The sequence below is a fragment of the Xenopus laevis genome, chromosome 3S (assembly GCF_017654675.1).
Source record: "Xenopus laevis strain J_2021 chromosome 3S, Xenopus_laevis_v10.1, whole genome shotgun sequence".
Taxonomy (NCBI): Eukaryota; Metazoa; Chordata; class Amphibia; order Anura; family Pipidae; genus Xenopus; species Xenopus laevis.
The window spans coordinates 75,635,996-75,656,881 of NC_054376.1; the positions used below are offsets into that span (position 1 = coordinate 75,635,996).

A 20,886-nucleotide genomic window follows, 5' to 3' on the forward strand; every position below is an offset into this window, starting at 1 on the left:
TGTAATTGCAAACTTTTGCCACAATTAGTCAAGATTTATTATAATAATAAAACAACAAAATTAAAATTTGCATCACCTAAAACCCAAGATTCTATTAAAGGCAATGGGGCATTCAAGCAAGTTGAAATTAAATTTTCTTTTCCCACAATATTTAAACCATTCATGATTTTCACTTTATTTAAAATGAATGGAAAAATACATTTTTGACCCAACTGTGATTGCCCTCTTTATAACACTTCTAATCACCTTCACTATATTCTACCTTATGTTAAATCTGTTGTTAAATGCCTTGTTAAGCTTGCAGAACAATTCTACATATGGCTTGAAATGATTGCAGGCTTTTTTTTTTTTATATAAATCTGTCGAAAACAAATAAAATGAAATACATTGTGCATATGAAAGTCACTTGCAGCATCTGGCGTCCAGAAAGCTAAATTAATTACAATAAATCTGAAAAACATTTTCTGTGGCAGTGAATTGCAAAAACAAAGTTGTTGAGCAATGAAAAATTTAAGCAAATAAAGTATATTTTATATATATATATATATATATATATATATATATATATATATATATATATATATATATATATATATATATATATAATATGTGATATTAAAAGATAAAATGTATTTTAATTATTTAATTAAAATATTATTTTCATAAATAGTCTTATAATTTGCATTGTGAAGTTAGCCACTGCACACAGACATGGATTGCTGAGCTCATTTGCAGCATACCATATGTTCAGTTCCCATTTAGGCTCATTTGTAAATTATGGTGATCCTAAATGGATGGCCTAATCCTCATAGCAGATAGTGTGCAACAGATAACAATGGACTCACTCTGTTTCCAACCAAGGCTACTTTTTTTAACAAACAAGTAAACCGAGTGAATTTAAAACTATCTGGCGGAGCATAAACTAGAAATATTGTAAGAAACACATACCCGTCTTACTTTTTCCTTCATAACAGTCTCTTAATTTATTGACAGAATTGTTGATACTCATGGAGGCGGGGCTTGCTGGCCGGGTTGCATAGTGCGCCCTGCTGGCCTTGCCCTGTATGTGATTGTTGAGTATATCTGTATGAGTTGTATTGTGTATAGTCCATTTGTTGTTGGAAACTTGACATGCTTCTCTTCAACAAAACAGTATGATTATAAACTTAAGTAGTGATGGATGAATCTGTCCCATTTTGCTTTGCCGAAAAATTAGCAAAATGGCAAAAACAAATTGCGAAACGCATCATGCGTGTGCCAATTTTGACAGATTCATGTGACAACTTTTTTTTAACAAGTCAAATTATTTGCCTGTGAATTTTTACCGCAGTTTCACAAAAACATTTGTGGGCGGCAGAATTCGGAAATTCCCAGGAAATCCATGCCTGCTGAATAAATTTGCCCATCACTAAACTTGAGTGCAGCACTTAATCCTGTGGCTACACAGCTTTACAATACTTTATTGTAATGTTAACATCTTTCTTTACTGACTACAGTAAAGTTTGCATGCTTAATTTTGGGTACTAGAAAAATCATAAAGATAACCCCTAGACACTGAGGGTGTCCAAGTCATTTAACAAGAACATTGTGACCACAATGAACAAGTGCATTTTTATGCAGAATCAATAAGCAGCAGAAAAGAAGATGAGGAGCTACAAGGTCATATTGGGAGGCACAAAGCTTTACTGCTAAAAGGCTGTGGTTAACTTTGTCTGGCATAAAAACCCAAAACATAATGTACAACATTTCTGCCTTACTTCTTTAGTTCTCCTTTAAGTGTTCATTTATTGCATTATACCCTCATCCAGACAAAACAAACATTTGATTCTGGGCAATCCCAGTTTTTCTTTAATCATTTAATTTGCAGTACTTCTTACCAGAACTGCTGTATTATAGGACAAACATATTGTACCCCAAGTCATCCTAGTAGCACCTATGGCTCTTCAGACTCAATTAGTCCAATCTTAAGAAGTGTTAATGGGATGGGAAAACTATATATTACCCTGTCTCTTACTGTAATGACCGGTTTCACTAATGAACATATTGTTTATACTACATACAGAACTGTTTTGTTGAAAACTTCTCAGTTCTGATTTATATTCTCTCTTTGTGAATAAATAGGAAATAGAAGTGGCATATAAAGATTAAAATAAATAATATATACCATTGCTGCTGTAATTAGGGATGTAGCGAACCGCCGATAATGTGTTCGCGAACGCCGTTCGCGAACACCGGCAAAAAATGCGAACAGTTCGCGAACAGTTCGCGAACTTCGAACATCCGAAAATCGTTCGATTCGAACGATCGAAGGATTTTAATCGTTCGATCGAACGATTTTCGTTCGAATCGAACGAAAATCGTTCGATTTTAGCGACCGAATGGTCGAACGATTTTGACGCGAACGCCTATTGGCGAACGTCGCGCGACGTTCGCGAACTTGCGGCGGACGCGAACAGCCGATGTTCGCGCGAACAAGTTCGCCGCAGAACAGTCCGCGGCATCCCTAGCTGTAATGATAAATGGATTCTTAAATATTGTAACTAAAGCATTATACCGCTTCCTTTCATTTGGCTAAATATCAAGATTGTGTTGGGAAAAAATCAGATAGGGTATAAATGAGACATTTTACTGCAGATGACAATATGAACTACAGGAGAATAGATTATAAGATGTTCTATGCTCATTGCTGATTTGCTTTATAAGAAAAGACTGAGTTCATTATGGTGTGCATTACCTTAGATTAGTAATTACATTTATGAACAAAGCACAGTGCTACTAGTTGGATACAATCATTTTATATTATATCTCTCTCAAGGAATGCTTAACAAGCATATTGTAAAACACTAAAAGGTATATATAAAACATCAGAGAAAATCTATTTCAATGCTGCAAGTGCGTGAAGGAAACATGTACATGTTAAGATAAAGATAAAAAGAATATCATCTTAAAGCAAATAAAGTTTAAATTTTAAACAATATTCCCCCTCTCTCACTATAAATACATTATTTTTACATACTGTGTATATACCATCACCTATAAGAAAGCACTCGAGGAAAAATGTTTTAAATCAAACCATGTAAGCATAAAATATAAACACACATCAGATGGTGTGGTAATAACATTATAATAAATGGTTAGCAACTGTAAATTGACTATTGATTGGAGAGTGTTGGAGCTTGTATTTGCAAAACATTAAAGTTATCAATTCAAAACAAGTTCATCCAAAATTCAGTCATATGTGCCCCCTTGCCTCATGCATTCATGTCATCCATAATTCCTACTGCAAAACTATGTAAATAGCTTCCTCAGTCCCTAGCATTTCACATGCCTAGCAAACTGCTATCACTTATCTGGTAAAGGACACAATTAGGTGCATCAACATTCATTCATTTGCAAAATAAAAAAAAAACATAATTCGATGGCAATTGATGTTGTATTGCATTATTTAGTATATGCAGGTGAAATACAAAGGGTAGAACTAGATGCTAGACATGTGATTGAAGGATTATGGTTTTAGGTAAACTCTGGGAGTTTTAACTGCTTTTCAGTATAGAAAGAGCCACAATCATCACTATTTGATTCGCCAGATAATGGCCAATACAAATGTAATTTGTCAGTCTGTCAGTTTAGAACAAATATTGTTGCAAAGCAAAGGGAAAAAGAAGTTTTAACATGCTGCCCTTATTGAACTTAAAGGGGCCAAAGAAAGACTTGCATGGGGGTGAAGTAGACTAGTTCACTATATTCTGTTTGTATATCTCCACAGCCAGTCCCTGTATATTCAAATGCAAACTGGAGTAACGTTAGCAAAATTCTGTTGTGTTGGACTTTTGTTGCTGAACACAAGCTGTTGCAATTGTACTGCTGCTGGAAAAAAATAAATGGACTGTTTTTCCTTTCACTGAGTGACCTGCATTTATGGTGCAAACAAATATGTGTAGCTCTCCAAGGAAATATACACAAAGGGGGATCAGCGCCTGTGGCAACAGAAATCAATTATGGTGCAAATACCAGTGTGATACTCCCTAACTAGATGTACTGTGGCAGATAAATGAGTTAAAAGTTTGGATAGACACAATAGTAGGCTTTTTCCCTATTAAGTAACTAGACTGAAACTGGTTCAGCATCAGGCTTTGGTGAATTGATGGGTTATGATGGTATCAATCGAATTTGCAATAAAATTCTGAGCAAATCTACGCAGTCAAATGGCAATTTGTAGCACGACAAAAAAAAAAAAAAATGTTGTACTTCAATACAATTCAGTGAATTTTGCCATTTTGCTAATATTCGATGAAGCAAAACAGGTCAGTTCCGTCCATAACTACACCCTAATAATGTTGAATATGTAGTATGTCTTCTATGAACCAAACCAAAGGTTTGTGTTCCAATTTTGAGCACTCAAATACTTATATTTTCAATGTATTAAAAATGTTTCTCTGTTGCTTTTGCATTGAATATAAGAACATACTCTATAGATATATAGAATTATATAATTTTTCAAGCTTATTTATTTTTTATATTCTCTCTCTAAAGTGTATTTTCTCTACAGCATATTCAAAGCAAACAGTTATTTTCTAAAAAGTCAAACTGTGTTTTGCTTCAGGCATGCAACTTCCTATCTAAAAGACAAATGTTCCTGCTCACAGATTTGAAAAACTTACTTATTGACTCTTTCATCTTGTGTAAACAAATAATCAGTCCTTCACCGCAGTAGGGGAGGTAGAATTCGTTTTTCAGAGTGCTGCCAAGCATTGAATTACTTAGAATGAAAACATGATTTCTGTTAATAAAATAAGCTGCAATTAGTAGGCAAGATTACTTTAACAAGCAAATTTGTATTTAGTGTACAAGTAAAAAAATATTGCACTGTAAAAAAAATAGCAAGGTACAGTATAATGCCCCAAAGAAGCTGGAAAAGAGATGTTTCCATAGTAAAAGTGGATTTGTATTTCATTAAATTGAAAAGGAACAATCAGAAGCAGAATAAGTTCTTGGCATTAAAATCTATATTCTGTAACCACTTGTCAGGAATCAGGGACCTCTATGGGCCACTAAGGGTTGGTTTGAATGTTTTTGTTTAGTGAAAACCAAGAATGAACTGATCTGAGACACAAGGAGTTTGAAAAACAGAAAAAAATATATTGAAACACAGGCAGGTAAAAAGGCAAGGCTAAAGCTGGGTACTATAGGATATATTTACCCAACTGGCCACACTCTCCACACTAGCTTGAGTGTAAAAGTTAGGTGGTGCTACTCCCTGGGTGCTTGGCTACATCTCAGAATCAGTGATTAGTAGAAACAGAAGCTGCACAAATCAATAAACTTTGTTCGTGCTTAACCCATTTAATCTACAGAGGTAGAGGTGAGGCCATTGATAGAGCCAAACTTAAATTGGTCAAACAGGAATACTTGGCTTGAGCTGTTTGTGGTTTGTTTTACTATTAATTCCAGTGTTATTTCCTCATTTGACCAATTAAAAAAATATTGTTATCAATCTGACAAGTTATGTGTGAAATCCAATTACGTTCCAGATATTGCTCAGCCTCTCAGTCAGGATCCCTCTGCAGAGGTTAATATAATGGACACTTAAGGTGGCCATACACAGGGAGATCCTCACGTTTGGCGCAGTCGCCAAACGAGCGGATCTCTCCCGATATGCCCACATTGAAGTGGGCGATATTGGGTTGATCTGATCCTGGGCCCTAGGGCCAACGATTGGATCAGAATGGAGGCCAAACGAGCAGGCAGATCACGAAACCGCATCAATCAAAAGAAGCGGCCGCGATCCGACGGAATTTTTACACCTGCCCAACTTTCAGCCAGATAGCGATTGGGGATGCCCATTGGATGACCCCACACATGGGCCAATAAGCTCCCAACTCGGCCTGTTTGCAGCTTTGATCGGCCCGTATATGGGCCGATGTCCTGAGGCAACTGTAGAAAGTTATTTTGAAAGTCCACTGGATGCAGATGTCACACCTCCCTGGGATGATGTTAGCAACATTCATAACTGGACATAGAGCTTCTGTTTTTTTAGAGTCCACATTGAAGGTTACTTAATATATACATGAATTTACATTCCCACACCTTTCGACCCTGTTTTGTTTTAAAGGTTCCCATTAGTATTGTGACTCCAAGGTCATCAATAATCTAGTCACTACTGCAGAAATGTACTGTTACAGGGAAATTAGTTTTAACTCAATTTATATTAGACCTATGGACATCTGCTGATGTAGTCCAGTTTCACCCACATATAGCCCTGTAGTTGGGCATTTTGACACACAGGATAAGGTATACCAAATTAGATGACTTTCAGGATAAAGATTTCCTTAATTATATGTCCCTGCCAGCATTGTGGTATAGGTACCTTGTCTGCTGTATGAATGTGGGTAAAGGTTTTACACTTTGGTGAAGGCAGGCAGATGTGCATTTTTGTGTTTGTCACATGTGGAACTTTACACAATGTCCATGTGCTTCTAATAAACGTATGTAATCTACCGCTCCCACGTCTGATGGTTTTTTTGTGATGCTATTTCCTTTGATTGAGCAGATGGCATTTTGTTCTTGTTTGATGATGTTGGGGAGCCCATTATGCTTTTTATCTAGAATTTATGTTGTGACCTGGTGATAGAAGTTAGGGTGGTGGCTTGGTGTTGTGTTTTGTGTAGCACATTACTTTTTTGTCATGGTAGAATTCTTTCTCCCGTGTAATTGAACAGTCTGATTTTGTCTATAGGCAGAGTGAGAGTCCTTTGATAATACTGACATCTTAGATTTGTTTGTTGGTTTCTGAACTAGAGAGGTGTTGATGTGTTGTTGAAGTCTGTCTTTTTGTTATTCATAAATAGTTTCTGGAGTTTTTGTGGTAAAGTTGCAGCTTAAGTCTAATGTATTATATGCCAAGTATTCCTGAAAGCTCACATTATATAATCAATAGTGATGGGCAAATCTAACCCATTTTGCATCATCAAAAAGTCACGAAACTGCTAAAAACTCACAAATGCACTGAAGTCTATCTTTTAAGTTAAGTAATAAAAAGGAAACACCTACTCAATTTTTTCTGATATTACATATCAATTTACATCCCCACAAACTAATCCAGAGTCAGATCTCCTATAGGTTTATAAAAGGCAACTGGAGCAACCGAGGCAATCCTAAATCCAAACCAACTCCAGGATTTGAAGTTATCATTGCTAACCCTATAGCCACCATCTACTGTATCCGATGGAACACAGCTGTGAATCAGCATAGGCTAAATTAAAAGCTCCTAATTGTTTTTCATGGTCAGACTACAGGAATTAGTAAAGAACTGTTGAAACAATGGGCAACTATTATAATCCTCAAATAAGGAAGATGAACAATATAGGAAAAATATGCAAACACTTAAGTTAAATAAGGTAAGTTTAAAATAAAATTTCAGAAGCACCTGAAAGGTATAACAATCCAACAGCCAGGAGAGTGGAGAAAGTAAAATTGCCAGCAAATACTGTATTTTGAAAACTGATTGAATCCTGTGTTAATGAAAGCCATCTCTGTGAACCCCATATGGATATCACCATCTAGGCATCCATTCTTAAAGGCATTGAGCAGTATTGGATTTTTATAGAATCGACTAGGAGGTCAGGCTGGCATCTGCTAGAAAAACTCACCCATGTTCTTTTCATTCCTATTGGATTTTAATAATAGTATTTGTCAATGGAGTTCACCAATGTTATTGTGGTGAGTTCTAACTTCACACTTCTGCCCCAAGTTTAAATATGCATATAGGGGATGATTTATCAAGGTTCGAATTTGAATTTTTGCCACAATTTTATTTTTGTTTTTGCACAAAAACTCACAATTTCAAATTATATTTTCAAAAACTGGAATGTCTAGTATTTATTCAGCAAAAACCTAGAAAATTCGAATGTATAAAAACCGGCATCTTAAAGCTGGCAAGGTCATGTAGAAGTCAATGGGAGTTGTCCTAGGCAAAATTCAAGACATTTTTTAATTTGAGATTTTCAACTTTACCTATAAACTCTAAACCAGGGGTCCCCAACCTTTTTCACCCTTGAGCAACATTCAGATGTAAAAAGAGTTGGGGAGCAACACAAGCATGAAAAATTGCAAAAAATGAAGATGACTGGGTATTGGGGTACTTCAGGCTCTCTATCTCAGCAGGACACCCCCGCTCCAGGTGCGACAAATGATCCAATGGCTCAATGGAACTGAGAGAAAGCATGCAATGCTGCATTGCGTGCTTTCTCTCAGTTCCATTGAGACAAGCATGAAAAATGTTCCTGAGTGGTGCCGAATAAGGGCTGTGATTGGCTATTGGAAGCCCCTATGTGGACTGGCAGCCTACTGGAGGCTCTGGTTGGTGGTAAATCTGGTTTTTATGCAACCAAAGCTTGTTTCCAAGCCTGGAATTCAAAAATAAGAACCTGCGTTTGATGCCACTGAGAGCAACATCCAAGGGGTTGGAGCAACATGTTGGGAATCACTGCTCTAAACATTCAAGGTATTTGAGCCTATAAACTTAAAAAAGGTTTTTTTCACGATTGAGTCAATAGAGTTTTTTGCATTCAGATTTTTTCATAAATAAACATTCAAGTTTTTTTTTATAAATTGTGAGTTTGTCTGAAGTAGGAAAAAGTGTTCATGCAACAAAAAGAAGAACCAGTATCATATAAACATCATTAGCACAACCAACTATGGATCCTGCTTGAACAAATCATGGATTCTCAAAGCTGTTTTGTGTATATGTCTGAACTTTTTTTTCTTAATAAGCAGCATATTTAATAAAAAAAGAATAAAACAAAGTAAACATTGTATATTTTCCTTTTTTTAAGAAAATATGAAGTAGATTGTTAAATAATGAAAGCTGCAATGGTAGATACAAAACAAGTTTCCACATTAAATATTCATTTTACTAACCTTATTTTGCTAACTAGCACAGTGAAAAATGCAGTCTGTCAAATGAAAACATGTTGAAAAATTGAAAAATTTCACTTAGCCTCAAGCAAGCAAAGTAGAAAATATGCAAAGCTAGAATAATGAATTAGTCTTTCCCATTTGTCAACAAAGAGAAGATGTGTGAGAGACTAAAAAAAACAATAAATAAGAAATAGAATATGTCAGTTTAATGTCTCATGCAGTGTTAAAATCAATATGTTTATATCTGGGGAAACCTATAGGGTTTGGGATTCCTGTGTTCTTATTTTTGGTATGCTTTCTGTTGCTACTGCATTTTAAATATGCTGTCAATTATTCTGTTTAAATTAACCTATTATTTATTAATCATATAAGTCCAATTGCTGCTACTCCTACTACTAATAAAACTAGGTTCTGTGTTCAACACACTTGTAAATACTTGAAATCTTTTTTTATTTAAATTTGGAATTACAGTTGTTAACCATCTTATCAACCACATGTTCTTTACATTTAATCATGCAGCTCTTAAAAAATTACACACTATAAAATTGCAAATATTACTATATATCACAAACCATTTTCAACAGTGCCATCACACAATCCCATGATATTAACAAACACGATAAAGGCAATTATAACTACTTCCAAATTATTAGCTTAACAAGTGTAGGGATGTGTAAATAGCCACCCCTAGTATTTTGTGCAGGCAGTCCCTCCATGTTATGGACACCTAATTGGGTCCTAAAATACAGTTGGGAGGGGTACTGTTGACTCTTGTTGTTTCCCACAGTGACCAGCAGATGGCACTGTGCTAGAGTATAAAAGGCTCTGAAGCCATACTTTCAGGGTCCATCTTGTGCTGGCTCTAGCCTGTGCAGGAGGCAGAGCTCGAGTGGAACCTAGACAGGTCAGGTCTAGTAAGAATAGGATACTCACCTTTATAAATCACTCTAGGAGTGATAGTCAGTCAGTTTATTTAGCTGAGCAGTCTGAGGCTCCTACGAGGATTGTAGTGGGATTAAGATCCCAGGGTACTCATTGCCCAGAAGTAGGGACTAAGTGTACAGACCTAGGGTATATAGATTCCCCTCAGGTTCCACTTAGGAAAAAGGCTGAAAGCTGGGTGTACCTCCTCAAAGCTGCATGTATTGTTCCTATCTCTGAGGAGAATCATACTGACCAAAGGTGTTGTGAGTACTGCCTATTCAATGTACTGTATGAACCTGCATTGCTCTGATTTATGTACACTCCACTGAGGATTGTATACTGTGCTCAATAAATCTGTTATTTGGTTAAGTTATAAGAACCACTGGCACCCAATTCTTTGCACCCTGATTACAGTTACAGTTGCACTACACCCTGCTTCCACCTCGATGCAAAGGCTCACTCCCTAAGATTTAAGGTCTCATCCGGAGCATATGTACTAGGAGTGAAGCCCATAGTAGAGTAAGGTGTACTCAATTTACTATAGCGCTACACAAGCAAGAAAGTGCAGCAAAGAATAAAACAGTTCATGGTATCAGGACTAGAGAGTACATTTCTTGTTTAAAGAAATGTTCTTGTTTAGTAGAAATACAGATATTAGAGTATACTAAAACACAAAACTGCAGATTTACATCAGAGTACCCCTTGTTTCATTCCATTTTCTGATTTGGATGTTACAGGCCTCCAGACAATTTGACAAGTACAATGTAAACAATAATATTTCTAATCCTAATTCACTACGAACTCCATTGCTTCACGTTCCCCATACATTAAGGGGCTGATTTATCAAAAGGCGAGTTTTAGATCCAAAGAATATTCTCATGTATATTTGTACTCCTGTATTTTTGCTGCACGTTTTCTCAAATCATGAAAACTTTTTCATGATTCGAGAAAACACGCAGCAAAAATACAGGAGTATACAAATATACATGAGAATATTCTTTGGAAATTTGAAAAGTCAAGATTAGTGATGGGCGAAAAATTAGCAAATGCATTGAAGTCAATGGGGCAAATTCACTACGCGCCGAAGCGCCTAACGCTAGCGTCAATTTGCTAGCGTTGGGCATTTTCGTTACTTCGCAAATTCACTAATGAACGCTGGCGTAAATTCGCTAGTGTTACTTCGCACCCTTACGCCTGATGAATTTTCGCTACGGACGTAACTACGCAAATTCACTAACGCGCGCAGTGTACTGAACGCTACCTTTTACGCTAGACTTCCTTCGCCACCTCAGACCAGGCGAAGCGCAATAGAGTATATAGGGATTGCTTCAAAAAACGTTCAAATTTTTTCTAAGTCCCAAAAAACGCTGGCGTTTTTTCTATATTATGGGTGATAGGCTGAAAAAGATCTAAAAAATTTTTGGCGCTCCCCTCCTTCCCCCCTACATTTCCTAACTCATGGCAACTTAACTATACAGTGAGCACATGTGTAGGGCAAAAAAAGTGTTTTTATTTGATGTTTTGAAGGTTTCCCAGGCATTTGTAGTGATTCTACGTATTCCTCCATTGAAATTTGAATTTGGCGCCGTATGCGAATTAACCATTGCTAGCGTAACTTCGCTTCGCTTAGCGAATCAACGCTAGTGCAACTTCGTAACCTTACGCTACCCCTGTACGCAACTTCGGATTTTAGTGAATTTGCGGAGCGCTGGTGAAACTACGCCTGGCGAAGTGCGGCGAAGTTACGCCTGGCGCAACTACGAATCTTAGTGAATTTGCCCCAATGAGCGTCAAAATAATTTTCAATTTTGACGCGCAACAATTTTTTTAGACACAAGTGGATTTTTTGCAGGTGAATATTCACAAATGTATTCGATGTCGGTGAAACACAGAAAATCCCCTCGAATTTGTGCCTGCCAAATTTATTCACCCATCACTAGTTGAGATCTATTAAAGAATAAAGCATATGAAAAGTTGCCAGAAAAAACTCGGCAAGTGAAAGCTGGCGAGGTTCAATAGGAGTTAATGAGTCTCTGACAGCTGTAATTATATATTTATATATTCAAGTTTTTTATCCTCATTCAAAATGATTGAAACAATGTTATTCTCACTGACGTGCAACTTTTTTTCTGAGAAAAAACTATTTTTTTTAATATAGTAGTTGAGAAAAAAGTTCCACAAGTTTTGTTGCAGTTTTTTTTAGCACTCGCATATTTTTTCTCAGCCTTGAAAATTAGCAAGTAGGCCTCCACATTAATCTGACTCCCATGCTGACTCTTATTCGTCCACACTGCCTTACTGCCATAACAAGCAAATAACGTCAAGAAATTTAGGAAAGCTGGCAACTGATGTGGGTAGGAAATTAAAGAATGCCTTCTGGCACCAATGCTAATAAAATGAATACAGCATAAATAATTTTTACAGTACATAACTGTTCACAGTTCTACTTTTGTTCAACAAGTAATGTCAACACTTGGGGGCAGATTTATCAAAGGTTGAGGAGAATTTTCGAATTGAAAAAATTTGAATTTAGAGCTATTTTTGTGTACTTCGACTAGGGAACAGTCCAAATTCGATTTGAATTTGCAAAAATATTGAAAATTAGAATATTGAAATTTATCATGTACTGTCTCTATAAAAATTTGACTTTGATCATTTGCCATCTAAAACCTGCTGAATTGCTGTTTTAGCTTATGGGGGACCTACTAGAGCCTATCTGGAGTCAATTGGTGGACTTTGAAAAACCAAGGTTTTTTTTGGGAAAAAGTTTGATCCGAATTCGATCGAATGTGATATTGCTTCAATTCGCATGATTTGAATTTGGCTGAATACGGACCTATTTGATTGAAAACTGACCTATTCGACCCAAAAAAACTTTGACTGAATTTCGGTTGGACATTTAGAATTCTAATTTGACGTTTTTTCAATTCGGAATTTGACCCTTGATAAATATGTCCCTTTTTGTCAGTTTTTTTCTGTCTAAAGCTTGTCTAAAGGGAAGCTACAATACCTTTGGCACGAATGATATACTTCAGGGTACTTATAATATTGTAACAGTTTGCATTCTAATTTTAATGCTAGTGGTACTGGTAATGTTTACAGTAGCAGTTTGTAGCACCCTTCCACTCTTGCCTAAGTACATGTGCTAAAGTAAGTAAAACATTGAACCAGTGCATTGAATTTTAACCCCAATGGGGGACCCTTGCCATTTTTTATATGTAAATCAGTGTTATATATATTACCAGACAGTCATGTGATTTACTTTTATATTTCTGTGGACATTAAATGAAAAATAAATATTGTTACTGGGGCAGTGACAGATTTGTTTAACTCTATGCTACAACACTTTCAGGGGAATGTAATAAAAGTCGCAAAGAGCAAAATAATTCGCACCAATAAGACTAAAAATCCACAACTCGCAATGTAATATTGTTCCTTAAACTGTTATTGCATTGCGAATTTTAATTGCGCATTGCGAATTTTAATTGCGCACTCATAAGAAGTGCTTGAAGGTGTCGTAATCTTTTGGAGCAAACATAACGACATTTTCAGTAAGAAGTTTTATTACATTGACTGCGCATTGGCGCAAACTATAAAATTCGCAAACGGTCTTTCACTGTCGGAAGTGGTCGCTAAACAGTTTCCGGGCTCGCAAAAGCTATATTAAATTCGCACAAAGCAAAATTTGTTCGCGCAAAGGCATAACTTTTTGCATTGCGAATAGTTTTTCCGTTAGCGATTTTTATTACATTCCCCCGTTTATTCATAAATATATATGCTTAATTTCACATTATTGTAACAATGACCCTATATAAGAATTACACTACATTTTCTAAATGCTATCTGAAATTTCAAAAAAATGCATAAGTATAAAAAAGCACTTAAGGTAAAAAAAACAAAAGTTTATTGATATTTTTTTTTTTTAAATACCAGGGCCAGATATTACCCAGAATCATGTTTTAAGATACATGGTACTGCTTTTTTTTTAAAGAAGAACCAATAAAAGGGTTGCTTTTTTACCTTAAGATTCCACTGGCGTATTGTTTGGGATGTAACAGAGAGTTCATAGAGAATTCCAGTTCAGACAACCAGGGGGATGATGCCTTCTTGAGAGGTGAGCCTGGATTAAAAATTTTTTTAAAAGTTTTATAAATAAATAGATAAATATATTACAGAAATGCATTCTGACTACTGCTGCAGTGCTAGACACCATTAGTATTTTCATAGGTAGTGTTTCATATACACATCAGTACTAAGACAATAAATAAAAGATTTTATTTTATTGAAATTCCTTCCTCTTCACGCTCATCTTTTAAACAAACCCGTCAGTTTTTTTTCCCATAGACTCCTACCTATTTCAAATGTTTCTTAGACTTTGTTTTTATTGTTACTTGCTTAGGGGTCTCCAAAGCTTACTATGTATTGATTAAAATGTGCTGCAATGCCCACGGATTCAGTTATTTTATTTCTTTCACGGCACTGTAATATAAACAATCAATTTAAAGCTGGACATGAACAAGTTTAATGAAAACCAAGTTTGTAATGCAAAGATGGCAATAGATACATTCTAAACACTTTGTTTTTGGAAAATCATAGTTAAATATAATAATAATAATAATAATAATAATAAATAATAATAATACAGTTAATGGATCTATACCCTGGAAACTAGTTATTCAAAAAGCTCTAAAATATATGATAAGTAATTTCCAATTAAGTCCCGTTTAAACAAATAATTTTTTGACTGATTCACATTATCTGTGCAATGACAGTACATTATACTTGTTATTACTGGTGATGAGCAAATCTGTCCTGTTTCGCTTGACCAAATTTTTTTTGCAAAACTGTTGACTGTGTTGAAGTCAATGAATTGATGTTTTTTTCTCAATACAAATACAAAGTCAACGGATGTTTGTTTTTGTGCTGACTTTTTTTGTCTCATTGTCTTTTTTTTTTGTCTCTGTGACTTTTTGTCCAAATGCATTAAAGTCAATGGATGTTTTTTCTTATGGTGATTTTTTTGTCTCTGTGACATTTTTGTCACAGACCATTTTTGCTGCAGTTTCGCAAATCCATGCCATCACTAGATATTAATACAGTTAGCATAATTCCATATTGATGGGAAATAGTCCTTGTAGTTAAGACAAATCTGTGGCATTTTACTTTGGCAAAAAAAAATTGCAAGACCATGAACAATGTTGTGAAATGTTTGCAGAAATACAATGGAGTCAATGAGAAGGCAAAATGACATTGCGGGTATTTTAGCTCTCCGGTAACATATACATTGCCCTACATTGTTAGAAAAGTTCCTTTCCACTAGGCTAAAACTGTTCTTCATAGAAAAACAAAATAGCTCCAATGTTTCTTCTAAGCATGGCATTGACCAGATATCATAGTGTCCAGATATCATTTTTCCCAGTTGCTCAGGCAAGAAAATCTCTAAATAAACTTGACCCAAACCCTTTTGAATTTTACATTCATTATGCACTGTATTAAATGCAGTGGTCTCTCCAGATCACAAACATGCAGCAAGACTATAGTGGGGGGCAGGCAAGCCACCCCAGTTTAGAGATTCAGTACTTTCCTTTTTAGATTTGTAAGAATACAGGTGTCTCTCCAGTTTCTGCAAACTGCGGAACGGCTGTACCATCCTTGAGTGACTGGCCCAACTTACATATATACAGGTATATTACTTATATATTTTTCTGTGCTAATCCACTGGTATAAAAGGCTACTTCTTGTTCTAGGGCCCTTCCCAGTTTACGAAACTTAGGGGGGGTATTAAAATATAAATAAATATTTAAATCAGGACTAATAACTCATAGCAACCAACCAGTGAAACTTGATGGGTTAACTAGATCTTGTGCAATTGCTCCCTTGAAAGGTATATTCTATATTAAACAGTTCTGTTGCCAACATATAACTTGTTGTGTGTTTTAACATTGCAGAGCAATAGACAAGTGTCCCTGAAGGAGGACAAACACAGCTGCAGCTCAGGAGCACTTATCATCCATGAGGCATAAACTGACAGCTTATTAAATATGCACACACCAGTGAATATCACAGTATGCAATGTCAGTTCATTTCAATCATTTATTCTAATATATTTTGTATGTATTTATATCAATATGTTTATATTCACTCCATAGCTTATTTATAAAATAAATAACTTTATGCATTTTATTTTCTAACTACTAAAACTGTCCCCTACAAAGCATTTACTTCTCTAGCAGCCACATCTCATCCTGTACCATTTATAAAAGTATTTTGCTTGATCAGCAGCTATCACAACATGAGGTAGTTTTACAAAGATTCTTGTTTGTCCAGTGACCCTTGTATTTTTGGCATTTTTCCCAGAACATCAGTTTTGCTATTACTAGCCATTTATGCAATGCAATTATTTCCTACCTGAAAATAACTCTTCTCCTTTACTATTTTACAAAGAAGTAAAATAGGAAGAGGGATAATATTATTTAAGTACAACATTCAACAAATGCTATTTCCTCCAGTTTGATAAATCAAAGTATCCTTGACTTGTATAGTTATGTTCTATGGAGACATATTGTCATACACAGTTCATATCTGTATAATACTACTGAGTAACCATAACATTTATTCCACATTGCAAGTGCAAAGCTGGAAAATCTGAACTACTTTTGTTATTATTGCAATTAATTAAAGAAGAAGACAAGTTGCAATTCAATGGGGGGTGCCAAATATTTGGCCACCCCCCAAGGATTGTAATGACTTACCTTATACCCCTGGTCAGTGCTCCTGTTAGCACACATACGCAGAAGAATGAAAAAGCTGGCTTTTTACTCTACTATGCATGTGTGGCCATGCAAAAAAAGAAGGGAACAAGAGCATAGCTTGCTCGCAAGTGCACTAGGCTGGTGCAGTTTTCTGCTAAGAGGAGCACTGGCTCGGGGTATAAGGCAAGTCATTGCAATCCTTCAGGATACCCTAACATTAACATACCCCCATGGATTTGCTTCTACTTTACGTGTAAGCTAAAAAGTGTGGTGGGGGCTGAGTATTGTGCTTGTGGTCTGCTTGGTATCAACTGGTATAAACAATTAGGAACAGAATCAAGAAAATGTGAAGTAAAAGAGGCAACTATGATCAACAAATGCAAATGTATTGTAAATGTAATTGGCCCTACTTACAACTCTTTTTAATACCTGCTATGGACAGCAGTCCCCTAAAGGAGAACTAAAGCTTCACCAACGAAGTAGGGTGGTAATGTTGTACATTATAGGACCTATTGATTAAACGTCAAATTTTTCTGTTCGAGTTTTTAAAGAGATACTGACATTAAAAAATGTATTTTCAAAATATTAACTAAAAGTAACCTATAGGAATTCTGCTTTTGTAAGTAATTGTAAATTCTGCTTTTGTAAGTAATTGTTACTTGAAGTTCCTAAACCTGACTGTTTTGCAAACCGGACTGTCCCTTCTCAGACTGTCAGTTAGAATTACTAATTCTAATGGATTCCCATTGCACAAATATGGCAGCCCCCTCATAAAGAAACATGGGCGGGGGGGGCAGATAGATAATGTAAAAGCATCACGCAAATTATTTTAAGGCAAAATTATAAATAGCATTCAAAGACAAATGCTAGATAGGCTTGCAGCCACTGCTCAATGTCTTTTCCATTTAGAGATAAGGTTCCCTTTGTGGTTCTGTGGAGTCAGGGAGCCTTAGAAATGGCTTTGAAATCCAGATTAATATACTCAACTTTTTTCCTCATGTAATCTGTAATTTCCTTTAAGTGTGGCTGTGTCCAATCAGCTTGACCTAATTTTCAATTACATTAGGTTCATCAGTTGATCAACTAGGGTTAACTGGTTATTGCATAATCGTTCTTTAAATAAATGCAATAATTAAAAAAAGCATGCATTTCCTATTTTCCATTTGCATATTAAAATAGGTGGAATGAGTAAGACACAACTTTTACACTTTATTAAATATAATCATAAATTATTAGGCTCCTTATATCTTATTCTAATATAAACCCGTTTATTGTATGAGGCAGTGGAATCATGTACCTATCATGTGCCTATCATGGCACTTTCATTAAGCAATGTCTGTATAAAGTGTGCATGCTTGTTCTAAGGCCACAAATATACAAGATTTTGCTTTCTTTTGCCATTAAGTGGATTTTCTTCAGACTTTCACTATATAAAAAAAAGAGGAACTTTGATTTCAAATTGCTTTTGGAATCTGATATTACTGTACTTTACACCACAGAAGATAAATACATTTACATAATTAGAACAATTCATTTGACTTTCCCAATGCAGAAATGTGAGAATTTTTAAATGTAACATTTTCAGAATAGGGACAGTTTTGGGAAATATATGTAAGGGGAAATACACCAAGTAGTCTGGTGTGAATAAATGCATTCAGTTCCTATGTCACTAATGAAAAATGCTCATCTTAACAGGCTACTAGATCTTACACGTCTATTCAGCTGCAAAGGTCCCCAGGGGTTCTATAAGGAGAACAATGAGGAGAACAAAGTGACAGAAGGGATATTAAACAAGTCAAAGCCTTGGTTCAAGTGTGCACTTTGTACACAGCATACCTAAATTCTGTATACTTATGCTCAACATTACTAGTGAAATTTTGTTTATAAAATGAGATTGAATTCATATTCTCTGGCTTGCAAGAACCCAATTAAAGTAGAATTCTGCTGGAGAACTACATGCCAGCTTTTGCCTGTAATGAGAAAGTCTGTAATTGCTCTTGTTCTTTTGTGTTGTTTAGCATTATTGATTGTACTACATGTTTAAAAAGGAGTTCCAAAACTATTAAACCTGATGTTAACAAAACTCTTTATTGGAGTGAATTGTTATTTACTTACTTAGTGTACATACAAGACAAGTGTTGAATGTAATAATTAAAACGGAGGACAAAAAACAGAAGAAAACCAAGATAAGGCACATGAGCTATACAGTACCTTTTCTGTGAATTGAACACTTTGCTTTATAATAAATATAAATAAATATTTATTTATAAATAAATATTTATTTATAAATAAATATTTATAAATAAATATACAGTACATACATACATATTATTCTTTTGTGGGAACATAATCATACAAACATGATGTTCTATTGTAAAATACAGAACAGAAGAGAGGAATAATACTAGGATTTTTTAATAAATACAAAGATGGAGAAGTTTAGATGACAAATTGTTAACATTTATAGGGAAATTACTTGTTCTTGAAAGTTCACCCAATAGATTTGGCAGTTTAGTGAAGAGTCATGGAAAAACAAAATTTAATCCTATAAACAAGACACTATTATGAAGGGGATCAGACAAATCTTACCTCTGTTTTTCTGTCTGTGAATTTATCCAGCCTGGTTAGAGGCTGGGGAGCAATCTGACTCGCTAAAGGACCTCAAAAATGTACCTCATATAGAGGAGGTATTGCTTCCTGGTTAATGAGAGCTCTGGGGTAAGGGGCATTTCATGTGATCTGAACTGTGTTGTTATGGAGGTAGAGACTGTGCTAGGTGTTAGACAGACCCACATTTCCTAGCACAGGAATAATATGGCATTTGCATTTTTCAAAACTGTTATATAAAAGTTACATTGGTTTACTGCAAACTGTGTGTTTTATTTTCCTAGTGGAAAGGCCCTCATGTGTGCTCCTCAGTGCCCACTAGGTGGGGGCACTGCACTGTAAATCCCAGTTTCCAGTATCTTTTATAAGCAAAGAGAATTCAGGACCCTGGATTGCAAAGGGTTAATTGCTGTTTAAGAGATGTGATCCGATGCTACAAGAAGTGTGGTAAGGAAAGGGTTTCAATTACAAAACAAATTCTAAGCACTGTCAATTATAACTGCATTTACAGACAGTTGAAATATAAAATTCCAAAAAAAAACAACCAAATAGTGTATATCAGTCTCCATCTCAGAAGATACTGGCTATAAACAATGCTTAAGCCCAAAGAAAGCAAAGAATTATTTTGATGAAAAAACACTGTATGATACGGATTCCTCCGAAATTGGATTTAATATTTATATAGGAAGCAGAGGGAAAAAGAGAAGTGGAATTTCTCAGATAAATACATTTCTTCCAAGAAATAGGAGCCTCTGAGGGTGTAGTTTAACATATTTCCATTATTCAAATGGAGTCTTTTACACCTCATCTCTGAGTTTCCCATAATTTTGTAGTTTGAATAAAATTCCTTTGTGATTCTATTAAGCAGAAATATAGCATAAGTTCAAAACACTAAAAAGGATACAAAATTCTGTATAGGCTCATATTCTCTACTTAGGGCTTGCAAGTAGATTTAACTTTATAAAAACTATTAATATTGAAACAAATGCACAGCAAACTAATGGACCAGCTTAAAAAAGAAACCAAGAAATTGAACCTCTCTAAAACTGAAATGGTTCGCTTTCCTCCAACTAACACCAGTAACATCCCGGAAGTATCCATCATAGCTAACAATTCCACTATCACCCCCTCTCCCCAGGCCCGGTGCCTTGGGGTTATCCTAGATTCTGCTCTGTCATTCACTCCTCATATCCAGTCACCTATTAAATCATGTCAATTCCACCTAAGGAATATATCAAAAATACGATCATTTATCACCCAAGATGCTGCCAAAATTCACTCTCTCATCATATAACATCTAGACTACTGTAACTCTCTTTTAATTGGCCTTCCCCTCCAGAGACTGTCACCTCTCCAGTCCATAATGAACACTGCTGCGAGGCTCATACACCTCAGCAACCGCTCCTCCTCTGCCTCGCCATTCTGTCAATCCCTGCACTGGCCTCCGTTACCTTTCAGAATCAAATTCAAATTAATGACACTGACTTTCAAAGCACTTCATAACTCTGCCCCACCCTACATCTCTGAACTCATCTCTATATACTCAACCGCTTACTACGCTCCTCTACTGACCTGCTACTCAACTCTTCTCTCATTACCTCCTCACAGGTCCGCATTCAAGACTTTGCAAGTGCTGCACCCCTCCTCTGGAACTCTCTCCCACGGTCTGTCCGACTTTCTCCCA

The 20,886-nt window shown here is 35.7% G+C and overlaps 1 long non-coding RNA gene across 1 annotated transcript in view; it reads right to left on the reverse strand.

Moving 5' to 3' along the window:
* Positions 1–4,666: 4,666 nt before the first annotated feature.
* The window catches only part of LOC121402074, a 46,276-nt gene continuing 30,056 nt past the window's right edge, over positions 4,667–20,886 (reverse strand). The window contains exons 2-3 of the long non-coding RNA XR_005966517.1: positions 13,864–13,963; positions 4,667–4,780 (exon numbers count right to left, since the gene is read on the reverse strand). This is a non-coding gene — a long non-coding RNA (uncharacterized LOC121402074). The remainder of the gene's footprint in view (positions 4,781–13,863; positions 13,964–20,886) is intronic.